Below are 17,627 nucleotides of genomic sequence, written 5' to 3'. Positions count from 1 at the left end.
TCAATACTCGGTTTTCTCCTCCGATTGCGAAAACATTTAGTTGGCAGACACCTACATAGGGGGAAACGATCATCACGATAAAATAAGAGAAATCAGGGCTTGCACAGAAAAATTTAAGTGCTAGTTTTTCCCGCGCTCTTTCGAGAGTGGAACGGTAAAGAGACAGCTTGAAGGTGTTTCATTGAACCCTCTGCCAGCAGAGTAATCACGTAGATTTAGTTGTAGACGTAGAGCCGGCCTGCTGTGGCCGAGCGGTTCTAGACGCTTTAGTCTGGAACCGCACTGCTGCTACGGTCGCAGGTTCGAATTCTGCCTCGGGCATGGATGTGTGTGATGTCCTTAGGTTAGTTAGGTTTAAGTAGTTCTAAGTCTAGGGGGCTGATGACCTCAGCTGTTAAGTCCCATAGTGCTTACAGACGTTTTAACCGTAGACGTAGATAGAGGGATGCATAGACACACCCCATATTATTGTTCACTAATAGGTGTCCAGATACTTTTGATCGGATAACGCTTATGTTTCATTGAACGCTGTATAAATCTGTCTCGTGTATGATAATCTGTACCACTTATAACGGATCTTTTACGTTGGGATAAATTTATTTCATTTTTTGTTAGATGTTTTCGTTAAATAGCTGAATAAATTGTAATTAGGAATAATTTAATTAGGCAGAGTAGCGAAGATAAACTCAAAGATATGTTCATTGGGCGGACATTGTCGTAATGTAACGTCATTGCGCTGTTCGGTTGTTAAAACAAGTCGTTTGTGTTCCGTTCTGCTGTTCGGTCGTGCGCGTATCTGAAAGGAATTAATTCGGGGACTATAATAAACTTTCACATAATAGTTACGATTCGATGTTCCGACAAAAGGGGTTAACGTCAGTGTTAATTTGAATTGTGAGCGACAGGATTACTTTTGACAGATACGTAAAAACGGACGTAACAAAAGTTGTTCACACATCATCCTTGAACGTGAATTTTTATTTAATGAACGATTGCGGGCTCATTAAAAGCTATTATCTCATGATTAGGATCAATCCATCTTTCCTCCTAGATAGTGATCATTCATTAACATTTACGTCATGAGAAAAAGGATTATTAATAAAAGTGATCTTAAATGACAATTACGCGTTATTCCGTTAGTGGGGGACCGACGTAATATCTCTGAAATGACATTCATATATAATTTGTGTTAAATACTGGACTGAGAAATGAAGTAAATTGAAATTAGTGCCCGCATCTCGTGGTCGTGCGGTAGCGTTCTCGCTTCCCACGCCCGGGTTCCCGGGTTCGATCCCCGGCGGGGTCAGGGATTTTCTCTGCCTCGTGATGGCTGGGTGTTGTGTGATGTCCTTAGGTTAGTTAGGTTTAAGTAGTTTTAAGTTCTAGGGGACTGATGACCATAGATGTTAAGTCCCATAGTGCTCAGAGCCATTTGAACCATTTTTTGAAATTAGTGAACATTTGATACTGAGACTATAGAAGCAGAAGCACTTAAGGTTTCTCTTCTCTAAAATGGCAAAATAGGTACGAACTTTAACTCAATAGTCGACATTATGTATTGCAAAGACATTAGCATTTCATACTTATTTTGACGACGCGCTGTAAACAGAGGAACGTTGAGTCTCTGTACGAGTAATAAAATTAAATCTAAAAACATAATTAATAACGGCGAACTCCGCTTTAACAAATTGTATTGCATGTCGTCATCTGCTCAACCCTGCAGACTTGTGTGGTGAAATTAGAAGTCGGGCATATAAAACAAAGTTAAAAATCAATTCAAGCTGCAGTGGAGCCGGCACAACACGACGTGGGCAGTTATACAGTCCGAAGAGGACTGTTTGGCAACAGGAAAACTCGGTGTCATTGCTGATTCACGGGTTGCTGGAGGATGTGACCTCGTTTTGGCCCTGCCAGTCCTGAATCAGATTGTTTCGTGTGAAGATTTTAATTTTGTTGTTCTTACATTAGCCTGTAGACGTAGGTGAACGGTGAATGCGGTTGTCGAATTTTCCCCGACCCGCGCCACATCCCCTGTGCACGAGGGCTCGTCGGCTGGTAGTCGCATTACGGCCGTCCCGCTGGTTTTGTTAGCAGCACGGGCCGGGGGTCAGAGGCGTCGCCGATATGTGGGTCAGCAGGGCGGCTTCACGCGTCAGCGACAGCTGCCGAATGAAATCCCGGCGGCAGGCGGCAGGTGCGGTCGAAGCCGGCGGCGTAGGTCGCGGTCGAGGTTCGTGTGCGCTAAAGCAACGGGTCGCTGCTACTCGCGCACACATTTCAACAGGATGTTCTCTCGGATGGAGAATCGCCGACAGGTGTATAAGTAACCACGTACGTGTCCTAGGACTGATTTTCTTTGGAACTCTTGCTTTTCGTGTTATATACCGGTTGTCAAAAAGTCAGTATAAATTTGAAAACTTAATAAACCACGGAATAATGTAGATAGAGAGGTAAAAATTGACACACATGCTTGGAATGACATTGGGCTTTATTAGAACCAGAAAAAAACAAAGTTCACAAAATGTCCGACAGATGGCGCTGGACAGCAAAACGTCAGTGACTGCGCATGACAATTGTGTATAAAAGGATCTGTAATGAGAGAGAGAGAATCAGATGCGCCAGCAGTCGCAGCATGTTGTCATTACCTGAAAAGGCGCTTTTAGTGAAGCTGATTTATCAGAATGGGGAATGTGTTAGTTCAGCGTTACGATCCTGTCGCCATAGGAAGGGGATTCGAACGGGTAAAGGTCCGTTAACAAATGCAGCTGTGGCGAGAATGATTTCGAAGTTCGATGCCACGGGTTGTTTAGACGATAGACCCCGTAGTGGCCGACCGAGCACAAGGCATACTGCTGCCGAGACAGTTCAGGAAGAAATGGAGACCGTAGCGGGTTCGTCTATGCACGGGGAAGTCAGCGCTCGTGCAGTCGCACGCCGCACCGGCATTCCATACACTACTGTTTGGTTGGCACTGAGGCGTACCCTCCGATGCTATCCGTACAAAATCCATCGGCATCATGAACTGTTACCTGGCGATTTAGTGAAGCGGAGGGCATTTGCGGTATGGGCGTTTAAAAAGACGGCGGAAGATGACTATTGGTTGAGTAACGTGTTGTGGACCGACGAAGCTCATTTCACGCTCCGAGGGTCTGTCAACGCCCACAACTGCAGAATTTAGGCTACCGATAATCCTAGAACTGTCGTAGAAAGTCCATTGCACGACGAGAAAGTCAAGGAATGGGTTAGATTTACCACATCTACCGTTATCGGGCCTTTTTTCTTCGATCAAATTCGTGATTCTGGTTTTTCAACTGCTACCTTCACGGGTGAGAGGTACGTCGGTATGTTAAGAATCGCATCATCCCCGGCCTGGTTGATAAACACCTGATGGAACGTACGATCTTTAAGCAGTATAGCGCTCCACCCTATATTGCTAGACGCGTGAAAGATCTCTTGCGCGCGTCGTTTGATGATGATCGTGTGCTCAGCCGCCACTTTCGTCATGCTTGGCCTCCCAGATCGCCAGACCTCAGTCCGTGCGATTATTGGCTTTGGGGTTACCTGAAGTCGCAAGTGTATGGTGATCGACCGACATCTCTATGGATGCTGAAAGACAACATCCGACGCCAATGCCTCACCATAATCCGAACATGCTTTACCGTGCTGTTCACAACGTTATTCCTCGACTACAGCTATTGTTGAGGAATGATGGTGGACATATTGAGCATTTCCTGTAAAGAACATCTTTGCTTTGTCTTTCTTTGTTATGCTAATTATTGCTATTCTGATCGGATGAAGCGCCATCTGTCAGACATTTTTCGAACTTTTGTATTTTTTTGGTTCTAATAAAACCCCATGTCATTCCAAGCATGTGTGTCAATTTGTACCTCTAAATCTACATTATTCCATGATTTATTCAGTTTTCGAATTTATACTCACTTTTTGATCACCTTTCAGACCATACTAGTAGTAACTTCGACTTTTCGCACATGATTAACTTATCTATAATCAAACACGATCTGAAAAGGGTTTTGCAGATTTTTAGTCTGATACTGATAAGATTTCAAAGTGGTGCAAAAATTGGCAACTGATTTAAATGTATAGAAATGAAAAATTCGTCGTCGTGATTGTCGCTTTACACGAATTAGGTTTATGCCTGTTTAGTGTTCACAAGGTTCATATCCATTGCTTCGTTGGTCGAGCAACGTCCCTCCTCCCTTCTGTGTTGTAGGTCATGATTTTCCATGACAGTCTTTTATCTTTCACTCTATTCGCACGTTGCTTCCACCTCTCTCTTTATTCAGTTATATCCTCATTAACAACAAGTACATTCAGCTCATTTCGAACATTTTCATGCTTTGTTAAATCTCTGCTTGTGCAGTCCTTTACTTTCCTCAGTAACATCAGGTCTGCTTCTTGTATTTTACTATCATCTTTATTTTTATTTATGCCCCCTCTTACACACTGCAATAATGATGTCACCCAGTTTTATAAAATTTAATTTTTATATCTTTTCGAGATTTGTAGTGAAGTGTTCTGTTTATTGTTCCACATTTTGTTTTAAAATTTTTGTAGATTTTCGTATATATATCATCATCCTTATTAGAACTTGTGTCACAGCCCAAATATTTAAAACGTTACATCACTTCAATTATTTTGTTCTCAATTACTATTTTTACTTCGTTGTCAACTACAATTTTCGATCGTACTGGGTATTTACAGGGTGTTTCAAAAATGACCGGTATATTTGAAACGGCAATAAAAACTAAACGAGCAGCGATAGAAATACACCGTTTGTTGCAATATGCTTGGGACAACAGTACATTTTCTGGCAGACAAACTTTCGAAATTACAGTAGTTACAATTTTCAACAACAGATGGCGCTGCGGTCTGGGAAACTCTATAGTACGATATTTTCCACATATCCACCATGCGTAGCAATAATATGGCGTAGTCTCTGAATGAAATTACCCGAAACCTTTGACAACGTGTCTGGCGGAATGGCTTCACATGCAGATGAGATGTACTGCTTCAGCTCTTCAATTGTTTCTGGATTCTGGCGGTACACCTGGTCTTTCAAGTGTCCCCACAGAAAGAAGTCACAGGGGTTCATGTCTGGCGAATAGGGAGGCCAATCCACACCGCCTCCTGTATGTTTCGGATAGCCCAAAGCAATCACACGATCATCGAAATATTCATTCAGGAAATTAAAGACGTCGGCCTTGCGATGTGGCCGGGCACCATCTTGCATAAACCACGAGGTGTTCGCAGTGTCGTCTAAGGCAGTTTGTACCGCCACAAATTCACGAAGAATGTTCAGATAGCGTGATGCAGTAATCGTTTCGGATCTGAAAAATGGGCCAGTGATTCCTTTGGAAGAAATGGCGGCCCAGACCAGTACTTTTTGAGGATGCAGGGACGATGGGACTGCAACATGGGGCTTTTCGGTTCCCCATATGCGCCAGTTCTGTTTATTGACGAAGCCGTCCAGGGAAAAATAAGCTTCGTCAGTAAACCAAATGCTGGCCACATGCATATCGCCGTCATCAATCCTGTGCACTATATCGTTAGCGAATGTCTCTCGTGCAGCAATGGTAGCGGCGCTGAGGGGTTGCCACGTTTGAATTTTGTATGGATAGAGGTGTAAACTCTGGCGCATGAGACGATACGTGGACGTTGGCGTCATTTGGACCGCAGCTGCAACACGGCGAACGGAAACCCGAGGCCGCTGTTGGATCACCTGCTGCACTAGCTGCGCATTGCCCTCTGTGGTTGCCGTACGCGGTCGCCCCACCTTTCCAGCACGTTCATCCGTCACGTTCCCAGTCCGTTGAAATTTTTCAATCAGATCCTTTATTGTATCGCTTTTCGGTCCTTTGGTTACATTAAACCTCCGTTGAAAACTTCATCTTGTTGCAACAACACTGTGTTCTAGGCGGTGGAATTCCAACACCAGAAAAATCCTCTGTTCTAAGGAATAAACCATGTTGTCTACAGCACACTTGCACGTTGTGAACAGCACACGCTTACAGCAGAAAGACGACGTACAGAATGGCGCACCCACAGATTGCGTTGTCTTCTATATCTTTCACATCACTTGCAGCGCCATCTGTTTTTGAAAATTGTAACTACTGTAATTTCGAAAGTTTGTCCCCCTGAAAATGTACTGTTGTCCCAAGCATATTGCAACAAACGGTGTATTTCTATCGCTGCTCGTTTAGTTTTTATTGCCGTTTCAAATATACCGGTCATTTTTGAAACACCCTGTACTTTGAAATGGCAGGACTTTCAACTCAAATAATGGAAGTTGTTGATTGTATTATGTACTCGTACTAATTTGTTTAACTTATGCACTGCTAACTGGAGGTCGTCTTCACTTTCTTCTATTGTTACTTTATCACCTGTGAATAATAATGCACTTAGATTAGTCTGTTAATCCAATTTAATTCCTGGATAGTTTCACAGTTAACGTTGATCAGATGACGGTCCAGTGACAACAGGCTGTGTAGGGACAGGTCCGTGCGAGAGGACACTTTCTTTTTATTTATTTCAAGTTTCTGCTACCAGTCACTTTTTATTTTATGCTTAATCTAACATAATGCAACGCGTTTGGAACATGTTCTCTTCATCTTCAGGCGTTTATACATACGTACATACATAGAGAAATGTTACTTAAAAATAAACAGTCTTAAACTAGATTAATCTAGAACACTTGTCCATTGTTTTTTACTGTAGCTGCTGGTGTGGCATTTGGGGGGAAGGAGGAGGCAGTGTATGGCTAGAAATCGAAATCAGTGATGTCTTCTGCTGGTTTTCTTCTTTGTGGTTGACTATGTATATCACAGCCTGTATAGGATGCAGATAGATTTGCATCAGTTATGTGTTACGAAAATAGTATGAAAGGCTTTTATATGACAGTGACTGGTAGCAGAAAGTTGAAATAAATAATTATCCCACACAGACACGGTTCACAAACGTAGTCATTATGGCTGAAAATAATTAATATCCTTCTTAGCGCTTAACTCGAACTTCTTCAGTCTTTCATTTTGAAGGGAAGGTAGGAATCGTATCATATTCTGTGTCTTCGCCTACAGTTCTTTTACGGGAGTAAATTTGTTTGCTATGGTACTACTAGCGTGAAATGAGTGCGAAAATACTGCCAGAACCATTAACTAATTTACTTTACAATTATCGGTTGTATAAATTACTTATGTGTCAAAAGACCAGAACCAACTATCGTGCAGTATTTTTCCGTGCTCCTGGGGGTACCTGTCATGTAAAGTCGTCGGCAAGACTTATTTATTTATTGTCTGAACATTTATTTGAAATAGCACCAGAAGCAGAAATTGCCTCTATTACTTGTCTGGGCCTCCTCTGCAGCCAAAATACAGTGTACAGATTTCAGCAGTCCTTGAAAACTCTGTAAATGTCAGGCTGTCGATCTCACTCATGCTTTCACAAAAATTGAAATGTCCTTTGCGATATTCGTTCTCTCAGTCAGTCGTTTTGTCATGAATGTAGGTATGTATGTATTGAATTGGAGATCTAGAAACGATGGAGAGGCTTCTTCCCCGTCGTAGCCCTCAGTTGTACACAACCCCATAACAGGTACAGCAGTCCACTCACCGCACCGCCGCCCCACATCGAACCCAGGGTTATTGTGCTGTTCGCCCCCCCCCTCCCCCCTCCACCCCCCCCCCTCGGGAACGCCTCATTTCAGATGAGTATAACCCCAATTTTTGAATAGTAGAGTAATTATGGTGTACGCTTACGTGGGGGCAGTGTTTGCGCAGCAATCGCCGACATAGTGTAACTGAGGCGAAATAAGGGAACCAGCACCCATTCGCCGAAGCAGCTGGAAAACCACCTTAAAAACCACCCACAGACTTTCCAGCACACCGGGCCACGACACTAATCCGACGGGCAGATTCGTGCCGGGGACCGGCACGCCTTCCCGCTCGGGAAGCAGCGCGTCAGACCGCACGGCTTGCCAAGCGGTCGTCGTCTTGTCATTCTTTGCCGCAGTTTGCTTTTTGATTGAAAATAAAATATTCAATACACTGAATTGTGACACACAGCCATCTGAAGGAAACATTAAAAGAGTTCAAGTGGATATCAATCGAATCAGATAAATGATCAATGACGAGGGCTAACAGTTTGTTTCTAACAAGAGAATACTGTTCTTTACTAGATTACAAACTAATATTTCATTTGTGTCGTGCTCTTAGGGACAGATTAGTCTCGGTGCATGAAATGTAGTTTTTTTCAACGTTGACACTCAGTTAATAAAGTAAAATTTGTAAATGTTTCGCCTGAGGGAAGCACCAAGCTCATGACTGTAGTTCTGCAGGAGCACGAATGGGACTTTAAAAAAGAATGTTCTTTCCTGATAGTGAACGCTGTATGGGGTAGTTAAATGGACTGTATTATAAATTGCTTATGCATTAATATTAATTACTGAGCTGAAAGCAGTGAAAATTAATTGGCTGCTTCTGTACAATGTATTTTTGATTGTAAAATAAATTAGACCTTTATGCTCTTACTCGTTTTATTTCGAATTTGGGGGCCAAGAAGCACCCCTTCCCCTTTTCCTATTGACGCCAAATTTTTTGTCCGAGATGTAGAACCAGACTAGCAAAACAAAGAAAAATTCAAACATGCAAAATAATAGAAGCGTACAGAAGCATCTACAGCTCTGTAGTAAAAACTACAGACGTTGACAGTACGTAGAGACAACTGAAATATTAGTAAGGATGGAATAATCAGCCAGAAGTAACAGAAAAGTTGAGTCATGCCAATATCTGCTTTATTTCCTCACATAGTTTCAATTTTAGTACAACAACTAATAAATTACAATAATAATATTGCATTTCAATAATAATAACAATAATAATAATAATAATAATAATAATAATAATAATAAGGGAATATCATAAGATGTTGTCGAAGATGCAACCACAGCTGCAGGGAAAACTAATCTTCTAGAAAAGTACTATGGGCAAAAAAAGCTTCAGATATTTTCCGCAAGTACAGAATTCATAAGGAACACGAAGGACATTCAGAATTTCATGCTACAAATTTCGAAAAAATTTAGAGTGTAAAAAAATAAAAAAGTCTACAGGTGTCGACGAAGTAATACAGAAAATAGGCATCAGAATCAGGAGAGTTTCGTGGATGACGACCTTATGCCGAAAAGTTTACCAGCAGCAATGTCATCCAGTCGTGAAAGTCTTCATTCTACCAATATTACGTGAGTTGCGTGGGTTTAGCGCTCCAATATATTTCAAATGGTTGAGTGCATTTCTGGTGTATGAGTACTTCTTATTCAACAGCACTCGTACTACGAGAATTTGTGGAAACTCTATGAACTATATTTATGTTAGAAAATAATGTTTACTTAATTTCCCCGGTTCTGCTTCTGTGTGCTTAGGCGAAAGTAGAGGATGAGTATATGACTACAGCTGCATTGATTCTGAGTCGCACAGTAAATTTATTATTATTGAAATGCAATATTATTATTGTAATTTATTAGTTGTTGTACTAAAATTGAAACTATGTGAGGAAATAAAGCAGATATTGGCATGACTCAACTTTTCTGTTACTTCTGGCTGATTATTCCATCCTTACTAATATTTCAGTTGTCTCTACGTACTGTCAACGTCTGTAGTTTTTACTACAGAGCTGTAGATGCTTCTGTACGCTTCTATTATTTTGCATGTTTGAATTTTTAACCTCAGAACAGAGAGACCGAAAGTGTTGTGGAGCTATCCCAGTCCGTTCGACCGCAGCCATCAACTCACGGATACAAGACAGAACTGCAACCAAAGGGTGCTTATTTCCTCGATGGCGTCATAGATGAGTTCCATAGGACGGTTGTTGGAGAACCTGGAGGGATACACAGGCATCTTCAGCGGTGGACCATTATGACACAATTCGGGAAAGCTGGGGACTCGCCACTGTGAAGTGCAGTGGGTGAAGAAACCGATGCGTATTATCGGCCAGTAGGTTCATTAGAATCAGGTCATCAGTGATAATTGAAGTACATGCCGACATCATAAGAAGAAGATTAGGGGAGAGAGAATGTACGTGCAATGAAACAGAGTTATTGGAGAGTTGCAGAAGAATATTAAGTAGCATTGAGAGAGCAGGAAGCCTGAGTTCTGCAATAAATTTCAGCTATTAATAGTGAATACAATGTTCAACAATCACAAGACGATAAAAAGGACGTGAATAAATGGGAAGATCCCAGCATGTTTACATCAAGATCAGAAATAAATTAGGAAATCAGATATTGAATTGTAAGGCGCACGGAGGAGCAGCTACAGAATCTCAAGGGGACCTCAGGCACGTTAATCACGGATTTTGATGTGTGTCAGGTGCATTTTGGAGGGGCCTATCTTGCATACGTGGATATAATTGGAGTCACGAAGGGTGGCGGTCGAGTTTGGGCTTGTTCTGCGCACCTACGTTACACGTCCTCCGACAGCCAATGAGCATTCCGTAGTGTTCTGAGCGCTCTGCTGTGAATATTGTAAGCAATGCGAGCATTATACGTGATCGTAGCGAGTTATTTAAAGAATTTTTATTCGGTTTGTTGCGAGTTGTCATGCCTGACGGTGTTGGTGAGCGACAAATTTTACGCAAGTAAGCAAGGGACATAATTTGCTGGAGACACGCTTCCATCAACTACGAAGCACGTGAATGCGCGTACTGCAACTGTCATATGGAACCGTCAACAATGCAACCCCGTTCTTGCCTCAACCGTACCGCCATCGTTCGCAGACCGGACTACAGTGGCGTTTTGTGCGATCGCCCTTAGTTTCGAAGAAGATTGATGTTGAACTTCTCGTTCTCCCTATATCCGCAAAGTTAGTTCTATTTTGGCCAACCGAGCGTAGATTAAAATTTCCACCAAAAAATTCAAGATCTGCCCTACTTGCTGAAGACTAATCGCTTCGAGAGAAATTTCCATAAAAATACATTCTATAATCCTGCAGGGTACAGATATATATAAGTAATTAATAAATCGACGAGTACATCACAGATACAACAAGAATATTGAATTTTAAATAAGTGTTTTACTGTTCACGCCGACTGATGGTGATGTGGAAATAACGTATCACTGCAATTACGTAGCGTAGTCAGTTTATAAGTCCAAAAAATGGTTCCAATGTCTCTAATCACTATGGGACTTACCATCTGAGGTCATCGGTCCCTGCCGGCCGCGGTGGTCTAGCGGTTCTAGGCGCGCAGTCCGGAACCGCGCGACTGCTACGGTCGCAGGTTCGAATCCTGCCTCGGGCATGGATGTGTGTGATGTCCTTAGGTTAGTTAGGTTTAAGTAGTTCTAAGTTCTAGGGGACTGATGACCACAGATGTTAAGTCCCATAGTGCTCAGAGCCAATTGAACCAATCATCGGTCCCGCCGCGCAGGATTAGCCGCGCGGTCGAGGCGCTGCAGTCATGTACTGTGCGGCTGGACCCGGTGGAGTTTCGAGTCCTCCCTCGGGCATGGGTGTGTGTGTTTGTCCTTAGGATAATTTAGGTTAAGTAGTGTGTAAGCTTAGGGACTGATGATCTTAGCAGTTAAGTCCCATAAGATTTCACACACATCTGAACATCTTCAGACCTCTAAACTTAGAACTACTTAAACCTAACTAACCTAAGGACATCCCACAAATCCATGCCCGAGTCAGGATTCGAACCGGCGACCGCAGCAGCAGCGCGGTTCCGGACTGAAGCGCCTAGAACCGCTCGGCAACAGTGGCCGGCTGATCAGTGCAACTGAAGTTAACTTCCTTCATGAACAGTCATGAACAGTCCTACACTGTGTAGAGGCTTGTTCTACAATTTCCTGTTAAATAATTGTTTCATCCTTCGCCTATAAGGTCTAATACCAATTCATAATTCTGTCAATATCGACTGTGCATCTTTCCCCCACAAATGGTGTCTAATGGTGATCGACCGGCTGCTGTTTCACTCATATGCTGGTGGTACTTCGATGTGCAGGTGAAAATTTAATAAAAATAACGTATACTTTGCACGTAGCTTCATATAGGTATGCTTCATAAATGAATGGTATTCTACGTTTATAGCTTACACTGTGTAGAGGCTTGTTCTACAATTTCCTGTTAAATAATTGTTTCATTCTTCGCCTATAAGGTCTAATCCCAGTTCATAATTCTGTAAATATCGACTGTGCATCTTTCCCCTAAAACTAGTTTTATTATTTATATTGTATGGCACAAATCTGTTAATGTAATATATTCCATCATCCTTATGTTACGAAATGCTTCCAATTTTTATCTGATGGCGCAGGCAGCCATCCACGACAATTTATAACACTCTGTTTCTTTTACATACAGTTTGTGTAAACTTTGCTGTTATGATTACGTGGTGTATGAAACTTTGATGTTACATTCCTTCTGTTAGTTTCAATGTTAAGCAAATGAGTGACCTCGTTACATTAGTTGTAATTGACGTCACGCAGTGCAGATCGCGTCTGATGCTACCTCTTAGCACTAGCTTGAGTTATACTCTAAATCCAGTCTCCAGTTACACTGTCGGAGCCAAAATGGCATTGTACCACAAAACGTAGCACGTGTCGGTCTTGTTTGTGCTATTCGTACTCCAAGCTGTATATACTTTATTATACCACACCTGGCATATCATTGTAATGCCTCGATTTTTTTATGGTATGGTTTTATTTAAAATTATACTCATTAGAGGTATTCGTCTTATATGTTGACTTCGAGTTGTATCCGTCCAAATGAGTAGGATTTTATGGCATTTGTTATTTTGTCGCGTATTGTATAATCATCTTGTGACAAAGTGGTATAAGCGTTGTATGATGTAAATACCACTGCCCGGTTTTAAGAGTATGTATTTCTTGTCACTAAGCTCTTGTGTATGCTCTACTACATTTTCTATATGACTGTAAGCCTGTAACCTCTGAATGCTTACTTATTATACACTCCTGGAAATGGAAAAAAGAACACATTGACACCGGTGTGTCAGACCCACCATACTTGCTCCGGACACTGCGAGAGGGCTGTACAAGCAATGATCACACGCACGGCACAGCGGACACACCAGGAACCGCGGTGTTGGCCGTCGAATGGCGCTAGCTGCGCAGCATTTGTGCACCGCCGCCGTCAGTGTCAGCCAGTTTGCCGTGGCATACGGAGCTCCATCGCAGTCTTTAACACTGCTAGCATGCCGCGACAGCGTGGACGTGAACCGTATGTGCAGTTGACGGACTTTGAGCGAGGGCGTATAGTGGGCATGCGGGAGGCCGGGTGGACGTACCGCCGAATTGCTCAACACGTGGGGCGTGAGGTCTCCACAGTACATCGATGTTGTCGCCAGTGGTCGGCGGAAGGTGCACGTGCCCGTCGACCTGGGACCGGACCGCAGCGACGCACGGATGCACGCCAAGACCGTAGGATCCTACGCAGTGCCGTAGGGGACCGCACCGCCACTTCCCAGCAAATTAGGGACACTGTTGCTCCTGGGGTATCGGCGAGGACCATTCGCAACCGTCTCCATGAAGCTGGGCTACGGTCCCGCACACCGTTAGGCCGTCTTCCGCTCACGCCCCAACATCGTGCAGCCCGCCTCCAGTGGTGTCGCGACAGGCGTGAATGGAGGGACGAATGGAGACGTGTCGTCTTCAGCGATGAGACTCGCTTCTGCCTTGGTGCCAATGATGGTCGTATGTGTGTTTGGCGCCGTGCAGGTGAGCGCCACAATCAGGACTGCATACGACCGAGGCACACAGGGCCAACACCCGGCATCATGGTGTGGGGAGCGATCTCCTACACTGGCCGTACACCACTGGTGATCGTCGAGGAGACACTGAATAGTGCACGGTACATCCAAACCGTCATCGAACCCATCGTTCTACCATTCCTAGACCGGCAAGGGAACTTGCTGTTCCAACAGGACAATGCACGTCCGCATGTATCCCGTGCCACCCAACGTGCTCTAGAAGGTGTAAGTCAACTACCCTGGCCAGCAAGATCTCCGGATCTGTCCCCCATTGAGCATGTTTGGGACTGGATGAAGCGTCGTCTCACGTGGTCTGCACGTCCAGCACGAACGCTGGTCCAACTGAGGCGCCAGGTGGAAATGGCATGGCAAACCGTTCCACAGGACTACATTCAGCATCTCTACGATCGTCTCCATGGGAGAATAGCAGCCTGCATTGCTGCGAAATGTGGATATACACTGTACTAGTGCCGACATTGTGCATGCTCTGTTGCCTGTGTCTATGTGCCTGTGGTTCTGTCAGTGTGATCATGTGATGTATCTGACCCCAGGAATGTGTCAATAAAGTTTTCCCCTTCCTGGGACAATGAATTCACGGTGTTCTTATTTCAATTTCCTGGAGTGTAGATCTGAGGATGGCACTTCATATTTCCGAAACTAGTAATCCAGTAACTGTGTTACCATAGCGACCTTGACAAATAAATTGGTTTCCGAAGAAGACTACAGTACAAAATTATAGATCGTCTCCTGCACTGAATGATCATGTCAAATACTCATAATGAAAATGTTTCTCATGATAGGTGATTACAACAACTGGCCTAACATTTCTGAGACATTAGATAGCCATGGTAGGTCCCAAGTGCACATATAATCGCACCATAAGTGGGCAGAGCTCTTCAGGAGATTAAATTCTGGCAGAATCTCCGCAGATATTTACTGCGGAAACCCGGCACTGGAAATGTGCGATCCAAAGCTTTATTGCAATTATTCATTTTTAGGCGAGACAGCGTCTTCCTTTAAAAGAAACTTAAGACAACGCGCTTATTCGCAACGGAATTTCTTAGAAGTGGTCGAATTATTTGAAAACTTTGATTTAGTTCTATGGGGATATATAAGGAGAACAACTCGTGATGAAAATAACTCTCATAATTATGTAGGTAAGAATATACGACGTAAAGTAATTCACATCCTCCATCAAAAAATTAAAAACAAAATATTGTTTTTACTGAAACCTGCTACATGTCATAAGTTTGAACTAAATTTATGGTATTGAACAAATTACAATGATAGTGAGTTTCGTTAATGTGAATTCTAATAATATTGTCACTTGTGATATAAATATTAGTGAACATTTTCGTGGCTTTGCACCTGTAAGAGATATATCTGGTTTGGGGCTTACAGAGGTAGTCTTCAAACAGTTACATAGTGAAAATACTGTTGGATGACATGAGGGGGTAAGGCTGTGATAACGGTTCCAATACGAAACGCAAGAACGTAGAAACCAGAGCATATTTTGGATATAAATCCTAAAGAATTTTCTATTCCCTGCAATAGTCATTCCCTAAATACAGTTGTGAATGACGCTGCAAAGGCAGCAGAATATGCAATTTTATTCTCTCGTTTGGCGAGAAAATTTTATGATTTCTTTTCTGTTTCTACGTGACTCTGGGCGGTTTGAATGTACATATATTCGCCCTAACGTTGAAGCCCTTGAGTACAAGATGGGAAAGTAGCTTCGACGCATTCACCCCTCTTAACTATAAAGTAGGAGGGGGCTACGATACACAGCATGAAGCCGATGAAGACGAAAATACATATAGAATGATTGCACATGATGCTGGCAGTTTGGCAAACCTTATTTGTGAATTTACGTTTGTTTGCTCTGTGGAAGTATGGTATAATATATTACTCCATATGAATGTTGTCAGCAAAAACCTACAAACAGATACATCGAAAACTATTGACTTACTCGAAAAGATAACAGAGTATTTCACCAATTGCAGGTAGGACATCACATTCCAAGAGTTTCTACTACTTTATAAGGAACGAGCATTCCAACTCGCTAGAGAAAACCCGTCCGTGGGTGGTACAAGGGAGATACGAAAGAGACGGAAGAAGAAACATTTCCAGTATGAGAGAAAATATCCAGAAATGCAGCACAAAATAGATTTTTAGTTGAAAGCTGTTGATGTTATATAGCATTTGCACCCAGTGAGAGATTTCAACAAATTAAAAATCACAGTAAGCTTTAAGATCTTTTTGCGACGTTAATAAAATTAAAAATACACTACTGGCCATTAAAATTGCTACTCCACGAAGATGACGTGCTACAGACGCGAAATTTAACCGACAGGAAGAATATGCTATGATATGCAAATGATTAGCTTTTCAGAGCATTCACACAAGTTTGGCGCCGTTGACGACACCTACAACGTGCTGACATGAGAAACGTTTCCAACCGATTTCTCATACACAAACAGCAGTTGACCGGCGTTGCCTGGTGAAACGTTGTTGTGATGCCTCCTGTAAGGAGGAGAAATGAGTACCATCACGTTTCCGACTTTGATAAAGGTCGGATTGTAGCCCATCGCGATTGCGGTTTATCGTATCGCGACATTGCATCTCGCGTTGGTCGACATACAATGACTGTTAGCAGAATATGGAACCGGTGGGTTCAGGAGGGTAATACGGAACGCCGTGCTGGATCCCAACGGCCTCGCATCACTAGCAGTCAAGATGACAGGTATGTCATCCGCATGGCTGTAACGGATCGTGCAGCCACGTCTCGATCCCTGAGTCAACAGATGGGGTCGTTTGCTAGACAATAACCATCTCCACGAACAGTTCGACGACGTTTGCAGCAGCATGGACTATCAGCTCGGATACCATGGCTGCGGTTACCCTTGACGCTGCATCACAGACAGGAGCGCCTGTGATGGTGTACTCAACGACGAACCTGGGTGCACTAATGGCAAAACGTCATTTTTTCGGATGAATCCAGGTTCTGTTTACAGCATCATGATGGTCGCATCCGTGTTGGCGACATCGCGGTGAACGCACACTGGAAGCGTGTATTCGTCATCGCCATACTGGCGTATCACCCGGCGTGATGGTATGTGGTACCATTGGTTACACGTCTCGGTCACCTCTTGTTCGCATTGACGGCACTTTGAACAGTGGACGTTTCATTTCAGATCCGTGGCTCTACCCTTCATTCCATCCCTGTGAAACCCTACATTTCAGCAGGATAATGCACGACCACATGTTGCAGGTCCTGTACGGGCCTTTCTGGATACAGAAAATGTTGGACTGCTGCCCTGGCCAACACATTCTCCAGATCTCTCACCAATTTAAAACGTCTGGTCAATGGTGGCCGAGCAACAGGCTCGTCACAATACGCCAGTCACTACTCCTGATTAACTGGGGTATCGTGTTGAAGCTGCATGGACAGCTGTACCTGTACACGCCATCCAAGCTCTGTTTGACTCAATGCCCAGGCGTATGAAGGCCGTTATTATGGCCAGAGGTGGTTGTTCTGGGTACTGATTTCTTAGGATCTATGCACCCAAATTGCGTGAAAATGTAATCACATGTCAGTTCTAGTATGATATACGAGGTGCGGGTAGAAAAAAACCGGACTGATGCTGGAAAAAACATTTATTTACAATTATTTACAATTTCATGTTATCTCCTTCAATGCAGTCTCCTCCTCGGTCTCTACACCGCTCCATACGAATTTTCCACTGTTCATGGCAATGCTGCAGATCATTTTCGGTAAGTATATACATTACTTCCGTCGCTTTTTCTTTTACTGCTTCAACAGTCTCAAATCTAGTTCCTTTCAAAGCTGACTTGAC

This window comes from Schistocerca serialis, chromosome 1 (assembly GCF_023864345.2).
Source record: "Schistocerca serialis cubense isolate TAMUIC-IGC-003099 chromosome 1, iqSchSeri2.2, whole genome shotgun sequence".
NCBI lineage: Eukaryota > Metazoa > Arthropoda > Insecta > Orthoptera > Acrididae > Schistocerca > Schistocerca serialis.
Note: the sequence above shows the minus strand (reverse complement) of the source record.